Source organism: Nycticebus coucang, chromosome 20, assembly GCF_027406575.1.
Source record: "Nycticebus coucang isolate mNycCou1 chromosome 20, mNycCou1.pri, whole genome shotgun sequence".
NCBI lineage: Eukaryota > Metazoa > Chordata > Mammalia > Primates > Lorisidae > Nycticebus > Nycticebus coucang.
In genome coordinates, this window is record NC_069799.1 from 5,809,199 (window position 1) to 5,828,604 (window position 19,406).

A 19,406-nucleotide genomic window follows, 5' to 3' on the forward strand; every position below is an offset into this window, starting at 1 on the left:
TGGCCACTTTGAAAATTAAGCTATGAGACAAGATAATTTGAAGCAAGGGAGACAGTAAGAAGGAAAAAGGGGGACAAGAAGAAAGAGTACATGAGGAGGAACAGACAGAAAAATTTGAGAAACATGGAAAACCAAAGCAGAGGAATTCCCCCAAGGTACCATGAGACACCTAATGCAGAAGACTCTACCTATAAAGAATTAATAGACTTGACAGAAAGGACATTTAAAATATGGGAGAAAAAGATAATAAAAGGAATGGATGAGAAAATGGAATGACAGAACCAAAAGTCAGACAAAAGATATGTACCCTATAGAAAGAATATGTCAGAGCTTAAGGAAATGAAAGAGACAATCAGGGAATGTAAAGATGCAGTAGAAAGTATAAAAAATAGGTTAGACCAGGAGAAGAAAGAACCTCAGAGCTAGAGGATAAAGTTTTCAAGTTAACCCATGTAAAAAGGAAGAAAAGAAGAGAGAGAAAGCAGAACAGGCACTTAGAGCACTATGAGACTCCATGAAGCATTCAAACACATGAATAATAGGGATTCCTGAGAGGGAAGAAGATTCTCCCAAAGGAATGGAAGCCCTACTGGAGACCATCATAAGTGAAAACTTGCCAAGTTTTACTAAAGACCCCGATACACTATTTTCAGATGGATATCAAACCCTGGGTCATCTCAATTCAGAGACTCTCCAAGATATATTGTAATGAACCTGTCCAAAGTCAAGATGAAAGAAAAAATTCAGCAAACAGCCAGGAGTAAGTAAGTGCCAATTGACTTACAAAGGGAGACCCATTAGAATGACAGAAGAGTTTTTCAACTGAAACCTTCCAAGCCAAAAACGCATGGTCATCCACCTTAACATCCATAAACAAAACGATTTTCATCCCACAATACTGTATCCTGCTAAGCTAAGCTTCAAAATGGATGGTGAAATCCAATCTTTTGTGGATATACAAGCACTGAGGAAATTCACTACAACAAAACCAGCTCTACAGGAAATTCTTAGACCTATTCTCAACACTGACCACCACAATGGACCACCAGCAAAGTAAACACCCAGAAGCTAAAGGACAAAACTTAACTTTCATGATGTCGCAAAGGATAAAAACTACACAACAAGCTTTCTCAAAAGAAGATGAATAGAACCCCACCACACTTATCAGTTCTCTCAATAAAAGTCAATGGACTGAATTCACCACTAAAGAGGCATAGGCTGGCTGACTGGATAAAAAAGCACAAGCCATCCATAAGCTGTGTCCAGGAGACACACCTAGGTTTGAAGGAAAAATCAAACTTAGGTTTAATGGATGGAAAATATTATTTCAAGCAAATGGAAATCAGAAGATAGGAGGAGTTGGAATCTTATTTTCAGATACAACTGGATTTAAAGCAAATAAAGTTAAGAAAGACAAAGATGGACACTTTATACTGATCAAAGGAACAATACAATAAGAAGACATTTCAATTTTAAATATTTATGCACCCAGCTTATATTTCCCCAGATTTATGAAACAGACTTTGATGGGTCTGAGCAATATAATATCCCATAATATCATAATAGTCAGGGACTTTAACAAAACTCTGACAGAACTGGATGGATCTTCTAAACAGAAACTAAACAAAGATACAAAGGACATAAATGTGACTCTAGAATAAATGGGATTAATAGATATGTACAGAACACACCATCCCAAAGCTAAAGAATATACATTTTTCTCATCAGCCGATGGTATGTAACAAAACTGACGACATCCTAGAATACAAATCAAATCTCAGAAAAAGTAAAAGAACAGAAATTGTACCTTGTATCTTCTCAGACGACAAGGCAATAAAGGCGGAACTCAACTCCAACAAAAATGTTTATCCTCACACAAAGACTTGGAAATTAAACAACCTTATGCTGAATTATAGTTGGATTTAGGAAGAGATAAAAGAGATTTAGGAAGAAATCATTAAATTCCTCAAACATAACAACAGTGAAGGCACAAGTTACCAAAACCTGTGAGATATAGCAAAAGCAGCCTTAAGAGGGAAATTTATTGCATTAGATCCTACATTCGAAAAACAGAAAGAGAACAAGCATACCAACAAACTCATGAACCATCTTATGAAATAGGAAAAAGAAGAACAATATAATCCCAAACACAGCAGAAAAAAGAAATGACCAAAATTAAATTTTACAATATTTACATTGAAAACAAAAGAGTAATTCAGAAAACTAATGAAACCAAAATTTTGTTTAGAAAAAAATAAATAAAATTGATAAACTTTTGGCCAGATTAAATATAAATAGAAAAGGAAAATCTCTAATAACCTCAATCAGAAACTTAAGGGGAAATAACAGCAGAAGCTATAGAGATACATGAGATCATCTCTGAGTGCTACAAGAAAAGCTATGCCCAGACATTTGACAAATTGGAAGAAATGGATCAATACTTGGAATATACCCTCTCCCTAGACTTACCAATGAAGAAATAGATCTCTTGAACAGACCCATTTCAAGAACTGAGATAGAAGAAACAATAAAAATCTCCCACCCAAAATATGTCCTGATCCAGATGATTTCACACCAGAATTCTATCAAACCTTCAAAAAAGAGCTTATAGCTCTACTACAGAAATTATTAAAAAAAAAAAAATTGGGAAGGAAGGAATCTTCCCCAATACATTCTATGAAGCAAACATTACCCTGATACCAAAACCAGGAAAAGACCTAACTAAAAAGGAGAACTTCAGACCAATTTTGCTAAGAAATATAGATGCAAAATTTCTCAATAAAATTATAGCCAATACATTATAGATTCACATTAAAAAAAATCATTCATCACAATCAAAAAAAAAAAATCATCCCAGGGATGCAAGGCTGTTTTAACATATGCAAGACTATAAATGTAGTTCATCATATCAACAGAGGCAAAAACAAAGACCATATGATCTTCTCAATAGAAAAGCATTTGATAAATTCAGCATCCTTTTTATAATTAGAACACTTGAGAATATAGGCATAGGTGGCACATTTCTTAATCTGATTGAAGCCATCTATGACAAACCCTGAGTGGAGAAAAACTGAAAAGCTTTTCCACTCAGAACTGCAACCAGACAAGGTTGTCCTCTGTCACCTTTACTATTCAACATAGTACTGGAAATTCTAGCCAATACAATTAGGCAAGAGAAGGAAATAAAGGGCATCCAAATGGGGGCAGAGGAGGTCAAACTCTTGCTCTTTGCTGATGATATGATCTTATACTTAGAGAACCCCAAAGACTCAACCGCAGTCTTCTGGAAGTGATCAAAAATACAAAAATGTCTCAGGATATTAAAATTAATGTCCACAGATCAGTAGCCTTTGTAATAGCCAACATGAAAAGCTAACAAAGGACACATTTCCCTTCATAGTAGCTTCAAAAAAAAAAAATGATGAAACATCTAGGAATATACATAAAAAAATAGGTGAAGAAATTCTACAAAGAAAATTATAAAACCTTAAGTAAAGAAATGTTATTAATAAATAACAGATGTTATTAACAAATGAAAGAACATACCATGCTCATGGCTGAGAAGAATCAGCATTGTCAAAATGTCAATATTTCCCAAAGCAATCTTCAGATTCAATGCATTCCCCATTAAAATACCATTATCACACTTTCAATATTTGGAAAAAATAATTCTTAATTTTGTATGGAAGCAGAAGAACCCTCATATAGCTGAGGCAATTTTTTGTAATAAAACAACATCAGGGGTAACACCTTACCAGTCTTTCAGCTATACTACAAGGCCATCATAATCAAAACAGCATGGTATTGGCACAAAAATAGAGACATTGACATTTGGAAATGAATAGAAGACCTTGAGATGAAACTGACCCCTTATAGCCACCTGATCTTTGATAAACCAAATAAGAACATAAACTGGGGAAAGAATCCCTATTCAATAAATGGTCTTGGGAGAACTGGATAACCACATGAAAAACTAAAACTGGATCCACACCTCTCACCACCACTTACAAAAATTGATTCAGGATGGATAAAAGATTTAAATCTCAGGCATGAAACAATAAAAATCCTCGAAGAAAGTGTGGGGAAAAGACTTAAAGATATTGGCCTAGGAAAAGATCTTATGAAGAAGACTTCAGTGGCAATTGCGACAACAAAGATAAACAAATAGGACTTAATTAAACCAAAAAGCTTCTGTACAAGCTGTGGTATATGTATACCATGTAATACTATTCAGCTATTATAAAAGAGGGAGACTTTACATCTTTTGTATTAACCTGGATGGAGGTGGAACACATTCTTTTTAGTAAAGCATCACAAGAATGGAGAAGCAAGAATCCAATGTACTCAATCCTGATATGAAGGTAGCAGATGAGCTAATACAAGGGGAGGGGGAGGAGAAGGGGAAGGCGGGATCAGGGAGAGGGGAGGAGGGAGGAGGCTGGCGGGACACAATTATAAGAGGGACTTTATCTAACAAATGTAATCAGAGTGTAACCTAATTCTTTTTACCCTCAATGAATCTGAAACAATAAAAAAAAATTAAAAAACAAAGAATTAAATGAAAAAAAAAAGAACATGAAATTCAGAGCAAGGCAAGAATATTGAGATGAAAATTCAGGCTCCTGGCTTCATCAATAAAATACTCTTTCCAGAATATCATGTTTCTCTTCAAATATTTAGTCTAATACTTGCACGTATCAGTTAAAAAAAATGTGTTTGTTTGCTTTGGGTTGCAAAAGAATGAAGCTAGACTGCTTCCCTCTGAGTTGATCCTGAGAGGACACTGTGAGTGTCTGTGACTTTGGGGTTGTGTTCAGTGCTGTATTTGAAATATACCATGGTTTCTGCTCAAAGATGATTCAAACTAATACAGCCCTTTTATCCTTTGACTAATTCCTTGGGTATTCTCTGCATGATGGACTATCCGGCCTGCAGTGTGGAAAGTGTACTGCTCATCATCAGGCAACACTGGTAGGTTGCAGTAATTACATTGGTTTAATATTACATTTTCCTTCAACTGGCAAGAATTACTGTACCTCCTTCTCCAGAAGAGCTATTTCTTTAGGCAATATGTGACCTCTCCTTGGAGTTTATTATTCTAATAATTACTCAGAAGGATAGTGAAAGCTGATCACCTTCATATTTTTAGCACCTTTGTTCTTTAAAACAAACTGTTGTAGTAGCTGCTAGAATTACTAAAATGTCATAATGTCCCTTAAATTTGTCTATCAGAAGGTGAACCACTGTGGAATTTGGTAAGTTTTATACCATGGCCCCGATTCTGTTTTATAAGCTATTGTTTGCTCTATTATGATGACCTTAGCACAGCCTTGTAATTTAACTTCAGTACTGCAGATGACTTTCCCTGCATTTTCAGATAGTTTCATTTTTCAAGCACAACAATGAGACTTTGTATCTGCAGCTGTTCTACATGTGAATGAGTTTGGTCTGTTTAAGTGACCACAGAATAAATAACAGCCGTCATGCAGTACCAGAAACATTAATAGGAGGAAAGAAAATTATACCTCAAGCCATTCTCACTAGTTTATATATATATATTTTGTATCAAAATCTCAATGAGATTTCCACTTCTTTATCATGATTTCTGCCCCCTTTACAACAATTAATTTCTCCTTATCAGCTTTTGCCTTGGTAGAAATATCAATAGCGTAGATACATAAAGAATTTTTTTTCCTTTATCAAAGCTATTAGATTGCTTCAGCTTTCCACTGGACATGACAAATTGCTGAAAATCAAGAAGGACTTAAATACCATAAAGAAATAATCATGTACCTTTGTGCTGTGATTTTCTTCAGTTGCAAATTTTGTGATTCAATCAACATTCATTAATAGAAGCTGTTTGGGCATTTATCACAGACCAGACATTGTAGCATCTGTTTCATGTTCATTATTTTGGGGTAGGTATTATCCCTATTTAACTAGAGATAACATAGGCTTAAAGATTCTGCTTTCAGAGGGGAACCAACACAGTAGAGAACATGGTGCTATAGGGGCCACTGATCTTCTCAGTACCAAAGCACATTTATTGACTTTTTATTTCCACATGCTCTTCTATCTTCCCAAGAGAAATAAATAAAAGAAAATGTGCATATTAAACAAATATGGGTTATTTCAGTTTTTGATTCCTTGCTAATTATGATTTTCATAGGAATTAAAGGTACTGATGACTTCTGACTATGAAATCATATGACAATCTACTTTAACCAAATACACAATAGACAAGGTCTGGAGATAATGAGGACATGAGTCGTAGGTCTCTCTCTTGTGTTGGAAATCACTTCCAAAGCTTCCATCCTATTCTTTAGAACGTTCTAATGATATGCATTTTTATTCATGGAGGATGACAACACATTTTTCAAATTATTAAAATTAATAAAAAGAGATTACAGCATAAAATCCTCAGTTCTATACCTGGTGTACAAATATTTAATAAATTTGAGTTTTGTTATTATTGCTATTAGTAGTACTATAATTAAGCCAAGCCTGATAATGACATTGAATGATCCAAAGGGAAAAATACTGTTTGCAGCACTGATAATAATGATACTGAGTTTCTTATTTGGCTTTGGAATGACCCTACAGAAGAAAAACCAGAAATTTATTTACTTAGTGGCAGTGTGAGGAAAGTGAATAATTTCTCTAGCGATACAGTGAAAGGCACTATTCATTCGAATGATTCAGTACAGTTGTTTAATACCCATTTTAGGGCTTGATAATCATTTCATAATCAATAATGTAAAAATATAATAATAATAACAAACACTGTATTTAGAGCTTATTGAATATTATTCACTTAATGTCAACTTATTTAGTACTTAACAACTATAGGATCTAAGTTTGATTATCGTCACTCCATTTTGCAGATGAAGAAAGAAAGGCCTCTGGCTGAAAGGGAACTTGCCCAGTGTAGTCATGAGCCAGAAAGTAACAATGCTAGGATTTGAACTCGAGAAATCTGGCTCCAGTGTCTCCATGCATTGCCGTATTTTGGGACAGTCAACAATAACGACTTAAAGTAGAAACTTCATTGACTGACCTTATAAAATTTGTTAAAGTTTAAGAATAAGTAAATTGAACTTAATTAAACAAACATTAAAACTATTTTTATATTTTGATCAAAATCAGTGACACATTCAATTAGACTTTTAAATGCATATATTTTTCCCGTTAACAGGAATTTTCAGTTTGAAAAACATATAGGTTCTGTTTAAATGAAATAATGGAGAAAAATCTGGTTGTTCTTAAACCAAGGCACTTCTAAATTGCCACACAAAATTGTCTAGCATTTTGGCAAATTGTTCCAAAGCTTTATTTCTTTAAAGCAGAGCATACGTGAAGAATGTTACAAATAAAGAAAAATGTTTTTGGCACATTTTTTTTTCTTTTTTTTTTTATTGTTGGGGATTCATTGAGGGTACAATAAGCCAGGTTACACTGATTGCAATTGTTAGGTAAAGTCCCTCTTGCAATCATGTCTTGACCCATAAAGTGTAACACACACCAAGGCCCCACCCACCTCCCTCCGTCCCTCTTTCTGTTTCCCCCCCATAACCATAATTGTCATTAATTGTCCTCATATCAAAATTGAGTAGATAGGATTCATGCTCCTCCATTCTTGTGATGCTTTACTAAGAATAATGTCTTCCACGTCCATCCAGGTTAATACGAAGGATGTAAAGTCTCCATTTTTTTAATGGCTGAATAGTATTCCATGGTATACATATACCACAGCTTGTTAATCCATTCCTGGGTTGGTGGGCATTTAGGCTGTTTCCACATTTTGGCGATTGTAAATTGAGCTGCAATAAACAGTCTAGTACAAGTGTCCTTATGATAAAAGGATTTTTTTCCTTCTGGATAGATGCCCAGTAATGGGATTGCAGGATCAAATGGGAGGTCTAGCTTGAGTGCTTTGAGGTTTCTCCACACTTCCTTCCAGAAAGGTTGTACTAGTTTGCAGTCCCACCAGCAGTGTAAAAGTGTTCCCTTCTCTCCACATCCACGCCAGCATCTGCAGTTTTGAGATTTTGTGATGTGGGCCATTCTCACTGGGGTTAGATGATATCTCAGGGTTGTTTTGATTTGCATTTCTCTGATTTATAGAGATGATGAACATTTTTTCATGTGTTTGTTAGCCATTCGTCTGTTGTCTTTAGAGAAAGTTCTATTCATGTGTCTTGCCCATTGATATAAGGGATTGTTGGCTTTTTTCATGTGGATTAATTTGAGTTCTCTATAGATCCTAGTTATCAAGTTTTTGTCTGATTGAAAATATGCAAATATCCTTTCCCATTGTGTAGGTTGTCTCTTTGCTTTGGTTATTGTCTCCTCAGCTATACAGAAGCTTTTCAGTTTAATGAAGTCCCATTTGTTTATTTTTGTTGTTGTTGCAATTGCCCTGGCAGTCTTCTTCATGAAGTCTTTCCCCAGCCCAATATCTTCCAGTGTTTTTCCTATGCTTTCTTGGAGGATTTTTATTGTTTCATACCTTAAATTTAAGTCCTTTATCCATCTTGAATCAATTTTTGTGAGTGGGGAAAGGTGTGGGTCCAGTTTCAGTCTTTTACATGTAGACATCCAGTTCTCCCAACACCATGTATTGAATAGGGAGTCTTTCCCCCAAGGTATGTTCTTGTTTGGTTTATCAAAGATTAGGTGGTTGTAAAATGTTAGTTTCATTTCTTGGTTTTCAATTCGATTCCAAGTGTCTATGTCTCTGTTTTTGTGCCAGTACCATGCTGTCTTGAGCACTATGGCTTTGTAGTACAGACTAAAGTCTGGTATGCTGATGCCCCCAGCTTTATTTTTGTTACAGAGAACTGCCTTAGCTGTAAGGGGTTTTTTTCTGGTTCCATACAAAATGCAGAATCATTTTTTCCAAATCTTGAAAGTACGATGTTTGTATTTTTATAGGAATGGCATTGAATAGGTAGATTGCTTTGGGAAGTATAGACATTTTAACAATGTTGATTCTTCCCATCCATGAGCATGATATGTTCTTCCATTTGTTAATATCCTCTGCTATTTCCTTTCTGAGGAGTTCATAGTTTTCTTTATAGAGGTCCTTCACCTCCTTTGTTAGGTATATTCCTAGGTATTTCATTTTCTTTGAAACTATGGTGAAGGGAGTTGTGTCCTTAATTAGCTTCTCATCTTGACTGTTATTGGTGTACACAAAGGCTACTGACTTGTGGACATTGATTTTATATCCTGAAACATTACTGTATTTTTTGATGACTTCTCGGAGTCTTGTGGTTGAGTCTTTGGGGTTCTCTAAGTATAAGATCATGTCGTCAGCAAAGAGGGAGAGTTTGACCTCCTCTGCTCCCATTTGGATTCCCTTTATTTCCTTGTCTTGCCTAATTGTATTGGCTAGAACTTCCAGCACTATGTTGAATAGTAAAGGTGACAGAGGACAACCTTGTCTGGTTCCAGTTCTAAGAGGAAAAGCTTTCAGTTTTACTCCATTCAGTAAAATATTGGCTGTGGGTTTGTCATAGATAGCTTCAATCAGTTTTAGAAATGTGCCACCTATGCCTATACTCTTCAGTGTTCTAATTAGAAAAGGATGCTGGATTTTATCAAATGCTTTTTCTGCATCTATTGAGAGGATCATGTGATCTTTATTTTTGCCTCTGTTAATATGGTGGATAACGTTTATGGACTTGCGTATGTTAAACCAGCCTTGCATCCCTGGGATGAAGCCTACTTGATCATGATGAATGACTTTTTTGATGATAAGCTGTAATCTATTGGCTAGGATTTTGTTGAGAATTTTTCCGTCTATATTCATGAGTGAGATTGGTCTGAAATTCTCCTTTTTGTTTGGGTCTTTTCCTGGTATCAGGAAAAGATATCAGGTATCAGGTTGATGTTTGCTTCATAGAATGTGTTGGGGAAGATTCCTTCTTCCTCAATTTTTTGGAATAATTTCTGCAGTACAGGAATAAGCTCTTCCTTGAAGGTTTGATAGAATTCTGGAGTGAAGCCATCTGGACCAGGGCATTTTTTGGTTGGAAGATTTTTTATTGTTTCTTTGATCTCAGTGCTTGAAATTGGTATGTTCAGGAGCTCCATTTCTTCCTGGCTGAGTCTAGGGAGAGGGTGTGATTCCAAATATTGATCCATTTCTTTCACATTGTCAAATTTCTGGGCATAGAGTTTCTGGTAGTATTCAGAGATGATCTCTTGTATCTCTGTGGGATCAGTTGTTATTTCCCCTTTATCATTTCTGATTGAGGTTACTAGAGATTTTACTTTTCTATTCCTCGTTAGTCTGGCCAATGGTTTATCCACTTTATTTATTTTTTCAAAAAACCAACTCCTTGTTTCATTAATTTTCTGAATGATTCTTTTGTTTTCAATTTCATTGATCTCTAATTTGATTTTGGATATTTCTTTTCTTCTACTGAGTTTAGGCTTAGATTGTTCTTCTTTTTCCAATTCCATAAGATATCTTGTGAGATTGTTGTTGTGCTCTCTTTCTGTTTTTTGAATGTAGGCATCTAAAGCGATGAATTTTCCTCTCAAAACTGCTTTTGCAGTATCCCACAGGTTTTGGTAGCTTGTGTCTTCATTGTTGTTATGCTCAAGGAAGTTAATGATTTCCTGTTTTATTTCTTCCTGCACCCATCTGTTAGTCAACAGAAGATTGTTTAATTTCCATGCATTAGGGTGGGGTCGAGCGTTTTTGTTAGAGTTGAGTTCCACCTTTAGTGCCTTATGGTCTGAGAAGATACAAGGTAAAATTTCAATTCTTTTGATTCTGTTGATATTTGTTTTGTGTCCCAGGATATGTTCAATTTTTGAGAATGTTCCATGGGGTGATGAGAAGAATGTATATTCTTTATCTTTGGGATGGAGTGTTCTATATGCATCTATCAAGCACAGTTGTTCTAGGGTCTCATTTAAATCTCTTATATCTTTGTTTAATTTCTGTTTAGAGGATCTGTCCAGCTCTGTAAGAGGAGTGTTAAGGTCCCCTGTTATTATGGTATTATCAGATATCATATTGCTCAGACTGAGTAAGGTCTGTTTCAAGAATCTGGGAGCATTTAAATTGGGTGCATAGATATTTAGAATTGAAATGTCTTCTTGTTGTATTTTTCCCTTGACCAATATAAAGTGACCATCTTTGTCTTCGTTGACTTTAGTTGCTTTAAATCCACATGTATCTGAAAATAAGATTGCAACTCCTCTTTTCTTCTGAATGCCATTTGCCTGAAAAATTGTCTTCCAACCCTTGACTCAGAGCTTTAATTTGTCTTTTGAAGCCAGGTGTATTTCTTGCAGACAGCAAATGGATGGCTTGTGTTTTTTAATCCAGTCAACCAATCTATGTCTCTTCAGTGGGGAATTCAAGCCATTAACATTTATTGAGATAATTGATAAGGTGGTAGTATTCTATTCGTCTTATTTTGTGAGAGTCCATTGCTTAGTTTTATCTTTTGCATCAGTGTGGAGGTTAGGTTCTGTCCTTTAATTTCTTAGTTCTTACTTTGCTGCCGATCCATTGTGGTGGTCAGTGTGCAGAACAGGTTGAAGTATTTCCTGTAGAGCTGGTCTTGTTGTGGCGAATTTCCTCAATGTTTGTATATCCGTAAATGATTGATTTCTCCGTCAATTTTGAAGCTTAGCTTAGCAGGGTACAGAATTCTGGGCTGGAAATTGTTCTGTTTAAGTAGATTAAAGGTAGATGACCATTGTCTTCTTGCTTGGAAAGTTTCATTAGAGAAGTCTGCAGTCACTCTGATGGATTTGCCCCTGTAGGTCAACTGGCGCTTACTCCTGGCAGCTTGCAGAATCTTTTCTTTTGTCTTGACTTTGGACAGGTTCATCACAATGTGTCTTGGAGAAGCTCAGTTAGAGTTGAGGCAACCTGGGGTCCGATAGCCCTCTGAAAGCAGTGTGTCAGAATCTTTGGTGATATTTGGGAAATTTTCTTTTATAATATTCTCTAGTATGGCTTCTATTCCTCTGGGGCATTCTTCTTCCCCTTCTGGAATTCCTATAACTCGTATGTTGGAACGCTTCATAAAGTCCCATAATTCTGACAGTGAACCTTCTGCTTTCTCTCTCTTCTTTTCTGCCTCTTTTACTATCTGAGTTATCTCAAGAACTTTGTCTTCTACCTCTGAAATTCTTTCTTCTGCATGGTCTAACCTGTTGCTGATACTTTCCATTGCATCTTTAAGTTCCCTAATTGACTGTTTCATTTTCTTTAACTCTGCTATATCCTTTTTATATTCTTCATATCGTTCATCTCTTATTTGATTCTGTTTTTGAATTTCCTTTTGGTTATTTTCCACTTTATTAGCAGTTTCCTTCATTGTTTCCATCATTTCTTTCATTGTTTTCAACATGTGTATTCTAAATTCCCTTTCTGTCATTCCTCACATTTCTATATAGGTGGAATCCTCTGCAGTAGCTACCTTATGGTCCCTTGGCGGGGTTGTTCTGGACTGGTTCTTCATGTTGCCTGGAGTTTTCTGCTGATTCTTCCTCATGAGTGATTTCTTTTATCTGTTTCCTTGCCCTAATTTTCCTTTCACTTCCTCTTGCTCTTTAAGTTCTCGTGCCTGTGGAAGTTGCGGGCGGGTTTAGACAGATTGAGCACACGTGACCACTTGCCGGTTTTCCACTGTTTTAGTCCTCCTCTTGGGGTCCAGAAGTCTCTCGCTGACTCCCTGTATCCTCTCAGGGGTGATGATAGGCAGATCCCACCAGCCAGAGATGCCTGGAGTCCTATCTCCCCAGACTCACAGTGCCTAGATGCAAGGAAGCTGTTACTCGGCTGCCATCTTGCTCCGCCTCTATGCTAGATCTTTTTCTGTGCAGAACGAGGTTGTCTCTTCATCCCTAGATCATGAATGAATCAGTCAGTACAAAGTCTCCTAGTTGTCTTTGCTGAAGTATGGCTAATTACCTTTTGTCTTCCCAGATTGAAAGCTGCCTTCAGTCGTTGGTCATATCTTTCTCACCACTGCATGACTTCAGTTTCCAGCACACATCCTTCAGTAAATGGTGGTTGAATTGAGGAGCAAAGATTTTTGTTTCCTAGAGACTTCTTGATTTGATATATTTCTTCACCCACTCACCCCCTTTCTTGGAGACATAATGGTGAATACTTTGGGCCCAACAGGATTCTGTAGGAGACCTACACTTTCAGTCCTTTGGCACATTTTTTAAAAAATAAAATCAAAAGAGAGATATTAATTTTCAGACCATTGCAGAAATTTAATTTAATTACAGAACAATTTAGAATATTCTTAGTATTATCACTTAGAAAAAGTACTTTGGAGGGTGGACTAGGCTCTGGCATTGGCACATAGCTTCCCAAGGAGGGTACTTCAAAGGTGACCTCAGTGATATCTGGCAGTGAGATGTGCAGCAGTTTTCCCAGGATGAGTTCACAAACTTAACTGCCCGGCCTCATCTGTGTCTGTTTTCACAACATCGCCATGCTGTTTTGCTTCCTATAGCCTTGTACTATAATTTGAAGTCAGAGAATGTGTGCCTCCAGCTTTTGTTGTTGTTCAAGATTGCTTTGGCTCTTCAGACTCTTTTGTAGTTCCATATGAGCTTTAGAGTATTTTTTTCTAATTCTGTGAAAAATGATATTGATCCTTTGATAGGAATTGCATTGAATCTATAGATTGATTTGGACTTTCAAATCTAAGAATTTTTTGGTGGAGTCTTTAGGGTTTTCTAGATGTAAGATCTTCAGCAAACAGACATGATTTGACTTCCTCTTCTCCAGTGTGGGAATTGGAAATTAAGGTACTATCAACATGTAACAGTAGACATCACATGTTGAGACAATGAAGGCAGCATCACTTACATATTTAGACTGCATTATAATGAATGTTTAGCTATTTCAGCTCTGTTTCTCATTTGCCCAAAGCAATTCATCATGAGAAATTAAAGGCTAGACTAGACTCTAAAAATTCGTACCTCAATTTTGAAAATCGTTTCAGAGAAGACTCTAAAACAGTGTTTTTTAACCTTTGTTTGTCTCATGGCACACTTGAATCTATAGTTAAATTTCCGTGGCACCCTTAAATTAGACATTTGCACTCTAATGTTTATTGCAGCTCAATTTACAGCCACCAAGATGTGGAAAAACCTATATGCTCATCAACTCAGGAATAGATTAACAAGCTGTGGAATATGTATACCATCGAGTACTATTCAGCTCTAAGAAAAGAGGGTGACTTTTACATCTTTTGTATTAACCTGGATGGAGTTGAAACACATTCTTCTTTGTAAAGTATCACAAGAATGGAAAATCAAATATCCAATATACTCAATTTTATCATGAAGCCAGTAGACAATCTAACACATGCCCACACAAGAGAAAAATATAATTCAGTTCAAGATGGGGGGAGGGGGAATGAGGGAGAGAGGAGAGAAAGGAGGGAGGGCACAAGGCAGGGGTGTATGGCACACCTTTTGGGTGCAGGACACAACTCCAAGAGGGACTCTACCTAACAAATTCAAAAATTGTAACCCGATTGTTTGTACCTTCACAATAACCTGAAATTTAAAAAAAAAAAAAAAAGTTGATTAAAAAAAAAGTAAAATAATAAGAGTATACTTACTGTGCTTTGAACTTGTTTGGAAATAATTTAATTAATGATCTTAAAAAATTCTCAAGCCTTTTAACTGCCCCCCAGTGTGCTGGAGCACCCCAGTTGAAAATTTCTGTCTTAAAAGGTTGGCAGCTTGCTAAAAGTAAATATTTAAATTCCTCTAGAATTATTTAGAAAAGAGAATTTCTTATTAGAAAAAGTCAAATTATAGACATTAAAAATTGTGTTACCAAATTTTAACTACTTTAAGATTTCATCTGTAATGAATAATTTTACTGATTTTTAAGACTGTTTTTCTCTTATTTTCTTCTGTAATGAATCTTGGAAAAATGTCAGTGACTATGTAACAAGTTTCAGTTATTTCACTTCATTACTATGTTCCAGTATTGTCATAATTCAAACAATTTGTTCTTATTTAATTTCTCATAAAATTGTTTTATTAATTTGTAAGGCAATGTCTAACAATCTAATTTTTTGACCCCTCATTTTTTCAATTAAAGTATTACCAAAAGAGATCATTTTCTCCCACCTGGGAAACACTACTATTTCAAGATTTAAACATAATTTTAATTACTGAAGCCTGGGCAGGAATTGCTGAGGAGAGAAATTTTGCTGAATTAGAACTTGAACTGGAGTCAAGAGTTAATCATTTTTAGAAATTGTGCTGGCTTTTTAACAGTGCTGGTTGAAACTGCCCGAAGCAGATTTCGATGTTAACCTCATGTGGGAACATTGGTTTATGACTAAATCATAAGGGCCAAATAATGAAAACTGTACTATGAACACCAATTCTGGCCCCACTTTGCTATATTTTCAGTGGAGATATCTTTCCAATAATGGGTAGTTGATCCTCTCATCCTGTGGATCCTATGGAGAAAACTCACCTGTTAGATCTGTTAAATGAAAACACCACTGATCAAGACTGCTTACGCTTGGCAGCTGCACAAAGGGAATAGGGTGTTTTGCTTTGTTCGCTTTTGAAAAAGACAGGAAAAGTAAACTGTGCGACCTCTTCTGGCACTCATTACAAAATCTGAACTTCAAAAGACTGAACTAACAATGGAAAAACAGCCAGTCAGGGTGGATAAATCAAGAGTTTGAACTAAAACAATGACTAGGACATATAAATTCAATCACAATGGCCAGGGACAAAAGATTGACTTGTAAATATGTCACTTTTATTCTTAAGGTCCATAGGAAAGATATGCAAATCAAAAGTAGTTTTAATTTAGATTTATCGGCATGATGACTCTTGGATTTTTCAAATCTAATCATGACTTGATAAATATAGCAAAACATTTGAAAAATTATTGTAAGTATATTTATAAAGCTATTCTGAGGTATACAGGCTATTTTGTTTATAGGTTGTTTTCCTAAAATTCTCAGATTCGAACTGGAGAGTCACTGTCTTAGGTTTCCTCACCTGTGTCCGGTGCTGGCTCCTGAAGCCCTTGTTACTTTATGAGGAGTGTTAATGAGTTTTATAGGGTGCACGTGATGCTACATGTCCCACCTGTGTCTGATCTTATAGGGTTGTTTGCCTTTCCATACCTCTTTATTGTCTGCTGTGTGTACAGCCACGCTGGCGTACTCATTACCTTCTGTCCTTACCTTACCTACACCAAGTATTCGTTTAGCAGACAAACTCATTTATATTCTATTTTAAGAGTAAGACTTTTATAAAGGTTCTGAAACAATTTATACATCTTCACCTTCCAAAAAGCACCTTAGTTTGATCTGCATCTTGCTCTGCCTGCAAAGTAAAAGGGAAATCAGAGAATCATCTTCGAATACAATGAAGATTGATCACCACATAATATGATTTGTGAATCAACGCTATTTCTGCCATTTTATCAGTCATAAGAATTTGTCTCTAAAAAAAGTTTTTTAGTGTTTAGGGTTTTTTTGTAATAGAAAATATAGGTAGTGTTTTGACAAAAATAAACCACAACATAAAACTAAGTCTTTACATTGATAGATCCACATATCAATACAACCATAGACTTCAGAGTAGTAGTAGACCTTAAATTTCAACAGGCTTTAATTATTAAAGGTGGCTCAAAATCTTTTGGCATGTAAATTAGATAAAATTACTAAAATAATTTTAACTTAATTTACTTTTATCAGTCAGTAAGATGCCACAAGATTTAGGATTTTAAAGTTACCACAGGGAGGACTGTGAACAGAGTCCACATATTCACTTCTCCTAACGACACCATTCTCCATATGGAAAACCAGTGTTCCCAATACCTCCTGAGAGATTCTGACTGTCAGAATTTCTCTCCACACAAAGGAGCATAAAGATTAAAATGTTTAAATATTAATCAAACTCTCAGCCTCCCAATAACCATGACTTATATTTTATGAACATTATTTGAATAATCTCTCAAGGCAGGTAAACGATTATAAAATGGAGATAAAAATAAAGATATATAAGTAAACATATTTTAATAAAATCATTATTTACATGTTATATTTAAGAAAAGTTACCATTTTTAATTTTGTTTTATTATAAAATTTAACAGTTTTCAGAGATCCCTATTATGAGGAAAAAAATCCTGAAAAAATTAGAGAGCTTGGATTGATTATGTTCTTTTTTCTACGTGTTTTGATTTAAGATAAAAATTCATTAAATCCCTGTTTTGTAGTTTGTTAAAAGTAGCATGCTTAAAGTATATCTTCATCTGAGCTCCAAACCTTGACTGCGAATATTTGTTAATTTTTTGTTATTTATATTATCAACCATTAAAGTCTTTCTAATTTGTTTGTAGCAGTCATTTCCAAGTGTTTGATAGCTTTTTGTTTAAATTGAAATAGATTTAATGCTTACCACCAGTTTTATTAGCACATTTTTATTTGAGTGTTTTATTAATCTTTTGTGTGGCCAGATTTTTATTATTTCTTTCTTTTTCTTTTTTTTTTTTTTTGAGTCACTCTGTTGACTGGGCTAGAGTGCCGTGCTGTCAACCGATCTCTCAGCAACCTCAAACTGTTGTATTCCAACTATTCCCCTACTTCAGCCCTCCACTAGCTGGGACCACTGGCTGATTTTTCTATTTTTAGTAGAGACAGATTCTTGCTTTTGCTCAGACTGATCTCAGACTCCTGAGCTCAAAGGATCCTCCTGCATCGGCCTCCCAGAATGCTTGGATTAAAGGCAAGCATCACCATGCTGGCCTAAAATTTTTTTCAATCGCTTTAGTTTTTATATTTAAAAATGCATATCATCTAAGTTTTATGTGGTATCTTATTTGTAAAACAAAGGATAAGTTCCTTTTCATGTTAGCCTTTACTTTTCATTGGAAGGCCAGGCATTGCATTGTTTGCCATGTTTTCTAAGTAACTATTTTGTGTGATAACAAACAAATATAAAGAGCGATTGTTTATAACAGACTTGTGCAGACACTGGCCAAGCCTTATTGAGACTATCCTGTTGGCACTAAGCACTTGTTATACTTGCTGTCACAGCGCTTATGCCTGTTGGTTCACACTGTGTGCATGTTTGGAACGTTAATTTCACACTGCTGAGTGCTACCATTAGCATTCTAAGTCCTAAAACTGGTCTGTAACTCATCAGATACAATAGTGCTTTAGAACTACCTACTGATGGTGTAACCATTATGTTTTTGCTCCCACATCTCTCTAAAAAGGTGACAGTAAGCCAGGTGTGGTGGCTCATGCCTATAATGCCAGAACTTGGGAGGCCGAGGCGGGTGGATTGCCTGAGTTCACAAGTTCAAGACCAGCCTGAGCCTGACTGGAACTCTGTCTGTAAAAAATAGCTGGGAGTTGTGGTGTGGTTCTGTAGTCCCAGCTACTTGGGAAGTTGAGGCAAGAGGATCACATGAGCAAAGAGTTTGAGGTTGCCGTAAGCTACATCACCACAGCATTCCACCAAGGGTGACCAAGTGAGACTCTGTCTCAAAAAAAAAAAAAAAGAAGATGACAGTAACCTTTGTTATAGTTTTCCCTATCTTTGAAGGTATTAAATAATTTTCACTCTTGTATGAATAGCAGTGCAGTCAGTCATCCTTCATCTTTCCTCTTCCTCTGGAATAACCTGAATCTCTGTCTTTGACCAACTGGAACAACATGAGCTCCATTAATTGATCAGCTTCATGACAGAGATAAATAAGTTCATTCACTTGCTCATAGTTATTAGATGTGAAGAAAGGGTGCTCTGTGCCTACCTTAGTCCTGTGAATGGCTCTTCCAATTAGCTAAGTATAATTCCAGAAGGGTTAGGTCGTCATGATTCATGACAAGTTTTACATCTGCACATCTAGTTTTCTGAATGCCATTATCTGTACCAGTCAGAATAAGGACTTTTCCACATTTGAATTACTTTCAACTTCAGTCATTTCCCGTGACTCCTGCCACCATGAATACCCAAGGAAGACCATGTGTCTCTTCCCATTTTTCTGATAAGCTCCTCACATCTTCTTTGATTTTTAACTAAAACAATGGTTTTATTTTCTTCTATTGAGATCTCTTTACCTAAATATTTAACTTTTCCAGCTTTCCAATAAAGACCTATTTTGTTATTATATCCATAGTATTAACAGGGTAGTTTGCTTCTTGAAAATTCAGAATAGGCTTTAAAGAGATTTGCCCTCTGATTGTGACTTCCTCACTTCTGAGCTTCTACCTCTTGAGTCTGTCTCGCCATATCTGTGTGTTCTTTATAATTTAAACAATTGTTTTATTAAATTTAAGAATCTCATTAAGATTCCATTTATTTTTTATTTTTTCCCTTTGTTTTAATGTTAAAATATTAAGGGGGTACAAGTGTCT